The following is a 13,523-nucleotide window of genomic DNA, read 5'->3' as shown; positions in this document are numbered from 1 at the left end:
TGTGTCAATCTCTGTAATGGCTTGGCTGTCAGTTAAAAACCACTGATCCACTGTCTGCAGTATCCAACTATAACGAAGAACATTCAAACTTCTTTCTGTGTTCTGGGAGGACCCATCTGCAAGATCACAGCTATTAGATCTTGTGTTATTTTCCTGACTTCTTTTTCAATTTTGTGTCCCAAATATTGTACTTTTCTTGACAAAATTGTAGGTCACGAGGTGACACTTTATGCCCAACTACACTACTGCCAAATTGTTCAGTAGAGCAATCTTATCTGTCACACATGCTTCCCTCGTCTTTGATGCAACAAGTAAATCGTCAATATATTGCACCAATGCTGAGTCTTCTTGCATCACCAATGACACCAGAAATTTTTTCAAAATCTTACTGAAAATTGAGGGACTCTCAGTATACCCTTGAGGAACTCAGCAGAATGCCAAGACATGGTCTCCAAACCGGAATGCAAAAAGATATTGGCTATCCGGATGCAATGGTATCGAGAATCCCAGCTGGGTTTGGCACTATTGGACAACAAGGTATCACAATCTTAATAACTTTCCTTAGATCTTGAACTATCCTTTACTTCCCGCTCGGTTTCTTAATTCCCATACAAGGACTCCCTAATATCTCTCTCAAAATGCCTTGTTCAATCATTTGTTCAATCACAGGCGTCACTCCTGCAATGGTCTCAGGGCTCATTTTATACTATGGCGTTTTTGGAAATTCTTCACCTTGTTTTACCGACAACTGAATAGGATCAACTCCTTTCATCAATCTAATGTCTTTCCCCAAAAAGTTCCACATATCAGTCATCACTGTGTCTCTCAATTCAACAGGCAAATCCTTTGCTGTAAATAAAGGATACAAATCATTCACCTCTGTCCCTTATCTTGCCAACATTACCTTGAGTGCATTGTTTTCATTTGGCATTTGAAATGCAATGCCATCTGGTGTACAATAGATGGTGCAATTCATCTTACATAACAAATCCGTACCTAACAGCGTAGTGTAGTTCCTATATTCCCAATAGGCTCTGCGCATTGGAATTGACGTAGGACTGACGTCGACTAGGTCTCTATCGAATATATTAAACTTAATTGTGAGTGCCAGCTAGCTCAGAGGTCACTAGAAACTTTCTCGATTACACAAGAAGGGATTTGTTTCTGACAACCGCATAAACATGACAATTTTGTTTCCCCAAGAATAAACGTATCTTCAGAGTCGTGGAAACAATAGATAGATATTTTACTCAGTCAATCGTGCATGCTTTGTTTCATCAGAGGAGCAGACAAATAGAGAGACAGGCGTTATCGATAAAAGGATTTATTGAACAGTCTTCTTTCTCATGCAAGTAAAGTGAACTGCTACAATCGTAATGCAGGTTGCAAAGTATAATGCATACAGCGAGAAGAGTATTATAAAATAATACTGTAAAAGCATTGTACGGTTTCTAAACCATAGATAAATACATACATAAATAACAAAGGCTAAAAGTACTCAACTGGTGCTTCTAAAATACGCCTACCCGGATGTACCTAACCTAAGTCTTGTACGAGGGAAGAAGTAAGTGTGGTGTAGCATAGGTTTAGTTTCTTTGCCAAGAATCTACCCAAGATTTCTCTTAGGCTCTAATCAACTCCATACCTTAGTTTTAGAAGAAAGGAGGTCTGGTATCTCTTGTCTCAGGACTCGATTTTCCAGCTCTTACCCTAGATGGCTCCACTCTCCTCGTGGTGTGCTTGCACGAGTGTTCCTCAGGGAAAATATATATCTCCTGGTTTTCTGAAAATAATCATACGGATCAAATTTAGCTTGAACCTATACTATATTGCCTCTGCTATCTAGGGTAAGAGTATATAACTTAGGACAGATTTTAGTAAAAGATTTTGAGAGCGTATATATACAATTAGTTTTTTATTATACATTTCATACACGTTTGTCTACAGAGAAAGAGGATTCATGCCTCTGGACTCCAGCAGTTCCCTGATACATGAGACACGATAATAGACAGTTTGAATCTACCTTAACTAACAGTTGGTAAGCTTAGTCCATGTTGGATTTATCACGAATTTCCGTACTTTGCCATTGTAATACATTATCTTTTAATATACCTTACAGCTTGATCTTCATGATTCGATTGAACTAGAAGATTTTTTTGCCGTAGATACAGTATATAATTACCATCATCATCCATTTTTGGACAGTCGCAAGGTATTAACATCATGCATGGAGAGTTTGCAGTATTGCCTCCACGATAAAATAATGCATGCTACCGTCCTTCTTTTTAGAAGACACCTGTTCTTTTTAAAAGACACCAGTACTTTTTTAAAAGACACCCGTTGTTTAGAAAGTTATAAATTGTGCTTTCTTATTTTTTTCCGTACACGTCTATATTGACCACACTTGGGTGATTTTTGTAATTATACTTTTTCACTCGTGCTTATCACTCCGAGGAAAGACTACAAATGGGTCCGAGATATATGGCGTTCACATGTAAATATCTCAGTTTTGTGTAATTAATAGTCCTGGAGTATGTATATATAAACATATTTTTTGTTCCTAGATATTGTTCTTTAAAAGCCCTAGTCCTGATGAGGCCCAAAATTATTTGTGCTGAAACGCATCGACATTTGAATATCAAGACACCACCAAAATTTGAAGACTCATCAAAAAATCTCCGATTAGGAGTTTTCAAAAAAGAGAGGTTTAAATAGATATATACCTCATAAGGCTCCTATTGATTGTATGGTTGATCTTGTTTTGGATAGGAATGCTTCTAATACATATTTTTTAGCATCCTTTGTTACAAAAGAGGGGCTACAATTGATTTAAGTGTGTACATTGTGTATATATATTTGTGTATATTTGATACATGTATTGAATTTATATGTTTGTTGTATACATGTGAAAGTTAAGTATATATGTATATACTGTGGTTGACTTTGAAATAAGAAGAGAAATATCTTTTGAAAGAAAAAACATCAAGATAACAAAGAACATACTTAAAAATATAAAAAACAAATAAATACAAAATAGATCTTGTATTGTGTGATACATTTGGTCACAGAGGAATTTTCAAGAATATAGATAGATTTCCTAGCTCATTGATTTGAGAGAACAGAGAGATCATTTATAGATCTCTTTTTTGCATTTATGATTCGTTTATCCTTTCCTTGGCATCATTTTTTTCTACGATAATTGTATATTTTTCCCAGATGCCATAGGGTTATATTGGGTTGCCCCCTGGTGTAATATGTGATCTCTGTTGAAGTCATGGCAACTAATTGCAAATTTGTGAATGTGGGCATTTATCCCTGGCCACCAGTATGTCTCCTTTAATTCTAGTATAGATTTAGAGATCCCTTGATGTATCAGACCCTCTCCCAAATGTGCTTCGTGTATCAAAGCTACTATACGTTTCCTGTTTGGAATTACGCTATCCCCCACTCCAGGGATTCGAGCAAAAGGAACAGAGTTGGCATCAATTATGTATGAATATTCGAGTGGATATTTTAGAGGTAACGCTGCACCGCTACCTTTGCTTGTGGCATTGACAGCTAGCATTATTTTGCTGTCTATTTTCGTTTTCGAATGAGTGATTGCAGCTACTGAAGCCGTTTGCACAGCTGCCTTCGCGGCTTCACCAGCCAATGAATTCCCTGCAAAATGAACGCCATCACACTGATGACTCAGTGTATGGATCACATGAGACTTTTGTAGATCTTTCTGTAATTGAACACTCGTTACCAAAGCAACTTATACTTGATTGTGCCACCTTTTGCATCTATGAAACTGTTTTGAATCCAGTTGTGCAAGTATTCATTGTAAGATTGTACTCAGCAATAGGAATCGCACACTATGAGTGTTGGGAATTCGCGATCTGTATTTTCAAGCGCCATCTTGAATGCTTGTAGTTCAGCTCGCTGAGCTGTACAATCTCCAAGAGATTGAGTTTTTGGGACCATAGGTCGGAATTTACCATCGCGCCAGCGACCTTTAACGATTGTGCACGCAGCAATATAAGCTTGTTTACCCCCAATTGCGGGCTGTTCTGATCCGTCTCTATAAATTATACATTCCTATTGTTCTAGAGGCAGAATCTCAGTGGGCAGAGGACATTCTTGTTCGTATTGTAAAAATTCTTGAGTTTTTAGGTGAGGTTCAAAAACCTATTCAATGTCTGTTGCAGCAAGAGAGTTAACCCATTGTATCCATCTTGGATGTAAAGCCTTTGCATTCGGAATTCTTGCCTTTGTCACTGCCTCTAAGGCAGGTACAGGTGTAACAACCATTATGCGCTTTCCCTGTGCGAGGGCTCTCTCTTTTGCTACTACAGTTTGAACCGCTGTCAGAGTTTTTTCTGTAGAAGTGAATTTCATTTCAGCTTGTGTGTACAAGTGTGATTTTTAAGCTATTGGTACTTTTTCTCCTTTATTAAAGGTTAAGTACGTGAATCTGCAACTTCCTGGGATGATTTGGATGACAAGGTTGCGTACGTTTACGCGTCTCTGTAAATGTGTTGTTGCTAACATGTCTGTTTGCACTTAATGCAAAATTTCTGTGTGTTTTTGAGTCCAATTAGTTGTTTTGAAATCAGGTTTGAATAATTCGTAGAGAGGTTTAACCCTTTCTGCGTAATTTAGAATGTATGGTCTTCCAAAATTTTGTAAACCTAGAATTGATTGTAAGTTTTTCCGCGTTTTTGGAGGTTGGAGCAGCGTACACTTTTCTAAAAAGTTGGCTGGAGAGCTTTTGCCTTCACTTGATAATTCGTTTCCTAGAAAAAGGACGTTGAGGTGGACAATTCTTGATTTCTTAAAATTGAATTTGTACCCTTCAGATGCGAAGCCAATTATTATGGTGTTCACCCAGTTCAAGAGCCTGTCCAAGTCATCGACTGTTAGATAGATGTAATCGACATAAGATAATGCCTCATCATACGTTTATAGTAACTCTGTTACTCTAGCTAAAAATAATCCCGGACTATTCTTGAATCCCTGAGGGAGACGACAGAAGTGACGCTGTGTCCCCGTAATTGAGAAAGCGGCCAAGTACCTGCTTTCAGGTGCAATGTTTTGACAGAAGAACCCGTTAGAAATATCTAATGGGGTTTTATATTTTTTACGCACAATATAATTTATTTGTGCTGCACTATGTGCAATTTGTACTGCAAAGGTTTTGCAACAAGAGTTTAAATGTCTGTGATCCAAAACTAGACGATATGTATTGTCTGTTTGGAGACAGGAAACAAAGGATTGTTCATTGACGAGGTGCATGTTTCAATCACACCTTGGTATTCAAGTTGATCTAATATCTCCCTGACCTGTTTTTTAGCTTCTTGCTTAACTGGATACTGCCTCTGTGCAGTTGGTTGAGTTTTTAACTGGATTTTATGGTGAGGGGAATCCTCATCCCATTCTAAATGATTTTTATATTATGATGGAGCCTGGGCTACAGCCCATTTTCTGGCATAGGTGTATTTTAAGTGAATTGGAATATGATTGGAGAAGGCTGGCATAATGATGTCTTCGCCATGTGGGCACTCTCTGACAAATTTTGGTGGCCAGTCTTTTTCAGCTTGAAGAATGTCATAACCCTTAGAGAGCTTCTCCCAAAAGAGTGCACTTATTTTCCTAGCTATGTCCCCCTCCACCCAGAGCGTTACTTCATATAACTTATGGGGTACACTAACCCTAGTATCTGCAGTTTCAACTTGGATGTACTCATTCAAGTCCACTGTCTCCAGATGATCCTTCACGATCTTGTGAGCTATGGTGACTTCTGCTGCACTGTCCAGCATTGTCTGGGCCCACTCCCCGTTCTTGAGTTGTGTCCTCAAGATCCTCAGCATGTCTGATTTTTAGACCTGCTACCTTCTCTTTGGTGAATTGAGCTTTCTTATTTTTTGGAACGTGTTGATCGTCATTGGACTTCATGCGTTCTTCCTTGTGTTCTGACCATCCTCTTCCTTCCAATTTCTGTGAGGAAGTCTGAAACGTACGAGAGGAACGTGTATCAGTATCTTGATATCTATCAGGTTTTTTTTTAAATTATCCCTGTTCCTGAGGTAATACCTCTTTTCAGTGGGCTCCTTTTGAGGAGACCTTCCTCAGGGCTGAGAACGCTTCTCTTTAGAAGTTTCTTTAGTGTTATCCCACTTCTTTTTGGGAACAGTGAGAATGTTTTTAATAAAGACCTTTTCAGGACTTTCTGTTAGTTGGGGTTTGACTGGTTTCCCACCCAAACTATTTCTACCTAGTTCTTCATAGGATTTTTCAATTTTTCTGGCCAGTTCATATGGCTGCTCAGTTACATCAAATTCTCTTAATTTTTTTTGGCGGATCGCCACAGATGCTGCCTCACCTTTAATATTAGCTAATATTATAGCTGAGACCTGTTTGAAATCTCTCAGTAGTTTCATACCCAGATTTAAAGCAAGCAGGCTCTGTCCTGTATGCATTTTGAATCTGTTTCAGGACATCTGGTATTACCGCCATAGACGGAACACCATGTGTTTTTGTGTAGATTGTAGCAAAGACTGTACCCCAAGTGTTGCAGTCCTCCAGATGTGGTGCGATCCCCATTAGTAAACTGATTCTTAGAATCCTGTGTTTCTCATGAGGGGTAGTATTTGGAAATACTGCCTCGATTTGAGTAATTTCTTGAGCTATCCAGAATGGAATTTGTTCCATTTTTGCGGGCAATTTACCAATGACTGATTGTATAGTCTGTGGTGTGAATTTATTTGTGTTCCCCTCGTGAGGGAAGAAGTAAGTGTGGTGTAGCATAGGTTTAGTTTCTTTGCCAATAATCTATCCAAGATTTCTCTTATCTAATCAGCTCCATACCTTAGTTTTAGAATGAAGGAGGTCTGGTATCTCTTGTCTCGGGACTCGATTTCCCAACACCCCGCAAGGGAAGCTTGGAAACACTGGAGCTGGATTCTCGGCAAGAGAAAGGACAGCGTCTCTATCCGTGCGTCAACTGGAGGGTCGGCTTCCTTCAGCACTTGCTGTAGCGAGCTGCTCCGAACCACTGTGTCTTGCTAGAGCAAGTGAAGGCATATTTATACCTTGAAGGTGCCTAGTTTGACGTAAAGTCGGGCATAATAACGACAGAAAAGAACCCAGAGGAAATGGTAGTTCTTTGAAAACTCCATGAGTTCTTGGACAAATCAATATTCAAGCAAGGGGATGTCCCTGACTGCTTAAGCTGATTTTCCAAGAAATCGTTGTGGTTTTGTGATACGGGTGGAAGTAGCCATGCCGGTATTTGGACTGCATGGGCTATGTCTAAATATGGGTATGATTTCTATGCCTATATTAGGACAATGTGAATTGTACCTATATAAGGGCATGAATCGGGAAATATTCGCTCGGATCCTAAAACGCCATACAACAACAGGTTAACTGGACTCATATCACACATCACAAAACGATGCCAGTCCCTAAACTCTCCAATGTGTACGTTCATTGGTTTTGTCACTGAAGTTTTGAATAACTGATTTGAAACACCTGCAGCTTGGATAGTATCTCCTGAGAGGGGTAGGTTTGGAATTTCCACAGTTCTCACGGTGGAACGGGAAGCACCAGTATCTACAAGGAATGTAACAACATTACCTTCAACTTTTACATCCAGAAAAGGACCACACTGATCTACCTCTAAGGATGCGCGAAGCACCCTCTCCTCCTCCCTCCTCAGGAACCGTCATTGAGATGTATCTGAATCACTCTCCTGGCACTGTAACCAGTATTGTGAAGCCATTTGTACATTTTGATTATTAACAACTTGTTCTCCCGTATGGAAAACCACATTCACACTGTAATTTTGTGCTTGAGCATTCACATTATTTGGCATTGGGGCTTGTGGTATTTGTACTTGTGTAACTACCTGTTGTTGCTGCTGTTGGTTCGTATTCACTTCATTCTGCATTGGCGGATTGAAATCCTGATTCATTGCATCATTTTCTAGGAAAACCCTGCACTTGTGTTTTCAATATCCAACCTTGCCGCATGCATGACAAGGTTGTTTCTTTTTTATTTCATCCTCGTTACCTCTACCTCTACCTTTTCCTTGAGTAAGAACACCTCCATTCATCACGAAACCTCCTATGTTAGAAATCTGACCATTTTGAATATTCTGATTCTGACCTTTTCCCTGAAAACTTGTTTGAGAGTAATCCAAAAATTTCCACCTTTCTGTGCTGCTTTTATTTGTGCCCACATTAATTTTTCTTTCAGCTTCTTGTGTCTTGATTCAATATCATCACTACAATATTTTGCATATCGTAGTATTCCATCTACACTTTTATTTTTCCAACAAATCAAATGCTGTGAAATCATGTTACTAATTTCTGGTTTCAAACCAAACACAAACCTATATACCAAATGTCCAATATCTTTGTCAGGTATGCTCTTAAAACTACTATACTGTTTAAACAGATGTAGTAGCCTCTCATAATAAGCATGATTCTTAATCAATTTTTACCCAATGTGTCTCTTTTGGTGAAATGTATCCCTTCAAAAAGGTAATTACTTGATTATATTTTTTCATCACTTCATCTGACCGGGCTCCAGTCTTTGCATCTCTAGGATATTCCTCTTTTTGCCAATCTGTTGCAATCTTACACTCATTCCACAAATCAGCTGGAACCACAATATCAAATAACCCCTCCAAATCTTTTAACAAAACTTTTGAAACCTTTACAAACCTCTCTACTTGCTTGTATCATTCAACTGTTTTTTCTCTCAATCTAGGAAACTCATTGGTGAATGACAATATATCTTTTCTTGACCAAGGAACGTGAACATATCCACATCATGGTACCTCTCTCATTGGATATATCATTTCAGTCGTGGTTGTCTCTATCCCTGTCTCCCTCAAGGGATACACAGATCAGGCTCCTTTATTTGCAAGCATTTCTTCTTTCTTTTTAGACCATCTGCCCTTTCAACGTTCCAGTTTACCCCATTGTTTCAATGTATTAATCAACTCCATAATCTGCAACCGTTTACCAGAAGCATTCAAACTCTCCAAATCTTTGTCACTAAAATCCAATTTATATGTCTTTTGCAAAGCCTTTGATTTCTCAATGTCAACTACATAAGTTTGTGCAATTTCAGCAAACTTCTCATAAAGACTCTTCACTCTCATTGTAATATTTTTACACAAAAACAACAATTCTTCTTCCTGATATTTATGCAATCTCTCTGGACTAATCGTTCCTAGAATAATTTCTTCCAAACCTGCTTTTAATCTGCTCTCATCCATGCTTGTACTCACTTTATTAGACACCATCCCTCTAATCCATTCATCTAACTCTTTGGGTGAAGGTCCTACTGAACCCCCTGAAGTAGGTGTTACTTCTCTAACATTCTGTACTAATCTTCTAGGTTCTATCTGTACATTTTGCTTTGGGGTTTCCACTGCTCTCTCTGTAATATAAATCAACGTTCCTATCTCATTTGCTTCAGCACCACTATTAACCCTATCATTATTAACAGGTACTGTCAAAGCATGCACTTGTGAAACATTTTGGCCCTCACTATACAATGGAACTATGCAACCAATTGTCATTGGAACTTCTAATGCTTCTGCATTTAAATTCAACTGAGTAATCCTTTTTGTCTAATCATCTTTTGCTTTACTCATTCCATTTGTACTGCTCACTTGCGAAGGCTGAGGAACGTCAATTTGAATCAAGGGAGCATTTGGAGTAGGTATGTCCTGCTCCTCCTGATATGGTGGAGGTCTGTTTAACAATAACTCATCTAATAACTCATCATCAATTTCATTTGGATCTAGCTCAGTACATTCTACATTGTTCTTTTACTCCTCACATTTTCTTCCAGTCTGATCCTCTACTATAACAACCGGGTTAAACGTTCACCTCCTGCAATAATATCTCTCCTCCATCTTTTTATCTGAGCATCCATTTTTGCCTCTGAATTTCTACTCACAGTATTTCTATATTTGGTTGCAGATCTGTCTCTTTCTGTCTTATACGCGTCATGTTCCCATTCCTCAAGCGCTTTGTACTGCATAGGTTTAGGATTTGGTCTCAATTGATTCATTTGATATCTCAGGTTCTCTAAAATTCTCACATTAAAAGTACCATGTTCTGGAAATGCCATATTCCCATCTCCTTCTGTAAACTTCACCCAATTCTCCAACCATGTACATCTATGTAATCCTCATTCTAATCAGGTTATTTATTTTGTTGAGAGGTGCACTCCTTTATTTTCCGTTTTATTATGAATAATCCTCCTCAGGTGAAAATGTACAAAAATAATATTCAAATGGTGCTGCACCGCTGTGTATGCTGTTGACACATGCTACTACTCAGCAAAATGTACAAGAGCACGTTCTTGGTTGCGGTGTGTACTGTTCACAATAATGCATCTTGAATTCATCACAATTTTAAACGACAATATGAATATGCTTCTTATTTGCTTTCATCAAACATTTTTTTTGATCATTGTGTAATCAATTCATTATCCTTAGTACCATAATGCTAGTACTTAATACATATTCTTTACAGCAAAAAATAATCCTTCATCAAAGTTTTGCTCTATTACAAATTACATTATATAACATACAAAACAAAACATATCATCTCATCAACAAAAACATAGTTTTCTGTTCGTTTGTCATGCCCGATGCATTTTGGGACTGTGAGGTCCCCATATCTGAAACCCAAGTGAAATGTACAGGTTTAAACAATTGTAATAAACATGGAGTCTCATATGCAGACAACAACCCTTCATGCACTGTGGGTTCTAATGTACCATTCCTGGTGTTTATACCACTTCATTGTGAATTCTATATTCGATCAATTCAAAAAAAGTTATTTGTTTTGTGTGTGTATTAATTTATGTAAAATGCATGCTAGTGCCATGGTGACTTTGTTAGAGTTAGTTTGTTATCACACCACCAGATATGTGCCCCTTTAAAAGTAGAGGTGATGATACTGGATTCCATGGTACCTACCTCTTATCGTTATCTACAATCGGGAGTTTATTGTGTCAAGAATATAGATATGATCTGCAATACAATCCAGAATCACACCTAATCAAAAAAGAGGTACAATGAGTGAACTAACCAGTCACTTTAATGTGTTGCTCAAGCCATTGGTAACAATAGGATTGCGCTCACCTTACAAGTATGCAAATTCCTCAAACGAGTCAGTCCTACGCCCAAAGTTGGATACCTGAAATGACTAGTGGGTGCAATATTGTAAACTATCTGGTAACTAATATGACTAAAGCACAAAAGAATACCGTTGAATCTCACCGTCACACACTCAGTCTGCTTACCTGTAATTATGTTTCTGATGCTTCCCGTATATGCTCTATGGATCCTGTTTGTAGAGTGCACCGAGTGACACTAGATACTGACTTCCCTTCCAGGCTGTCCTGCACTTCCTTGAGGGGAAGAGGCTGACACCTGAACATTATAAGATACGTTTTTGTTGAGAAAAACAACCTTCTGTGAGGGGGTCATGTTACGTTGACTTGTATTGAGAAAAATTGTATACATACTACTAGGTCAATTACGTGTTTTTTTCTTTCTTAGCTCCAGCTGTCTTTTGATCTTTTGCTTTGGTGCCTACTATTTTGCATTAAATGGTAGCTAGCCTTTAGGTTTCCTCCATGTTGTTGTTTTTTTTTAGCACTATATAATTTTCCTGACATTGTTCTTTTTTATTTACATTGAGCCCATGTGTCCCAACATTTAAAGGTGCATGATTTATTCTCAACAAAAGAATGGTGAATTTCTGAAGCTCCCATCTCTTTTTTCAATTCTAACCAAGTACAATGTTCCTACAGGTGTTTTCCGTATGCAGTGTGTAGGGGGAAATATGTTTACTACACTCTAATATTAGTGTACATCACTGCTGTCTCTGTTACCTAGATGACTTTCTCTGTATTTTCAGAAATTTGACTAGTCTTTTACATCCATATTTAGGAAAGAATGGTTTTGGTCGACTTTGGCGGAATGGGCGTAGGGCGATGGTGTGGTGGCCAGCTCCCACACAGTCAAAGTCGTAATTAGGCCCTTGGTCTTGCTCCAGTAGTACCAGATCAGTCCCCTCTAAATGTGAACACGAGCACTTGGGGCGTTTCATGTATAAAAACAAAAAAAACTATCCCCCCAAAAAAAGATGGGTAAAATGCTTGAATTATTCTCACCAGTTGATAGTTACACAACATTACAATCCAGTCCATAATGTTGTTGCCCACTACTCCACATAGACACCAACTACATGTAAGCCAGATTTGGGGCCTAATTACGACTTTGGCAATGTGGGAGCGGGCCCCCATGTCACCTCTCTGCTCCCACACTGCCAAAGTCGACCGCCAACCACCCGCCAGATTACAAGTTTCCTCGTGGTCTGGTGGGTGGTGCTTTGGTGGTCCTGCGGTGGTGCAGTGCTAAGGCCCAAATGTGAACCTTAGAACTGCAGCGCTGAGGGACGACCTTAGCCCGCTCCTGCACATCATGGACTGTAAAGGCCATGCCGTGCAAGAAGAGGGGTGCAAACACACAGGGGGGCACAACATGTGCTCCCCTATATGCACCCCCATGCACAGGGGCATCATGGGGCCCTGTAGGCCCCCTTACTTTCCTGACTGCCACACTTTTCATGGCAGGCTCCCCTTCATGAAAAGTGCGGAGGTGTGGAAAGTCGTGACATGCTTTTTTTCCAGAGTTTTATATAGCGCAAACTTGCCCCGGAAGTGTCAGTGCCCTTTACATAAGCACCAATTGCGTTACGGACGGACACAATAATTTTTTGGTAGGCATCACGGGATTAAGTGATTTGCCCAGAATCACAGGATGTTGAGCATCCCTGCAGAGACTTGAACTTGGTTCCCTAGTGTTGAGGTCGACCACTCTAGCCGTAAGAGCACATGGTGGTGCAGCAGCAGCACCACCAGCATATTGCTGTCCAAGACTGCCACACCATTGCCAAGGGATCGCGGATCCCCAGCGGTTGCGGTGTTCCCGTGATTTTCCTAATATCTAAGTTGAAATATGGCTGTGCCACCGTGAGTTTGGCGATTCATGGACAGCCAAACTCATAATCTTGCCCTTGGTCCTTCTCTAATAGGAATTTTCCTGCCCAGCCAGGCCCTATTTAGGCGGGAGTACATACAACCCCAAATCCGGTCTCAGCCTTTTGGGCCTCACATACACTTCACTGAATCATATTCATGCATGCAGGGTAATGCTAGAGACATCATGTCCATGAAGATTGAGCCATCCTAATCAGCTCCTGTCTGGTGCATATCACACTGTTCTCCCAGGTTACATCACCCTGTCACTCTATGAGGTACAACCCTCCGTGCCACCTACGTTTTATAGCTTCTATAATTGTGCGTGAATGCACTATTCAACAGCCACTACTATTTGCTTTGTCAATGCTCAAATCAAATCAGGTGTTTGTTAAGCACGACTACTCACCCGTAAGAGTCTCAAGGCGCTGGGAGTGTGGGGGGCGTTCGCAGGTTCCAGTCCA

This window comes from Lissotriton vulgaris, chromosome 3_1, assembly GCF_964263255.1.
Source record: "Lissotriton vulgaris chromosome 3_1, aLisVul1.2, whole genome shotgun sequence".
Taxonomy (NCBI): domain Eukaryota; kingdom Metazoa; phylum Chordata; class Amphibia; order Caudata; family Salamandridae; genus Lissotriton; species Lissotriton vulgaris.
Note: the sequence above shows the minus strand (reverse complement) of the source record.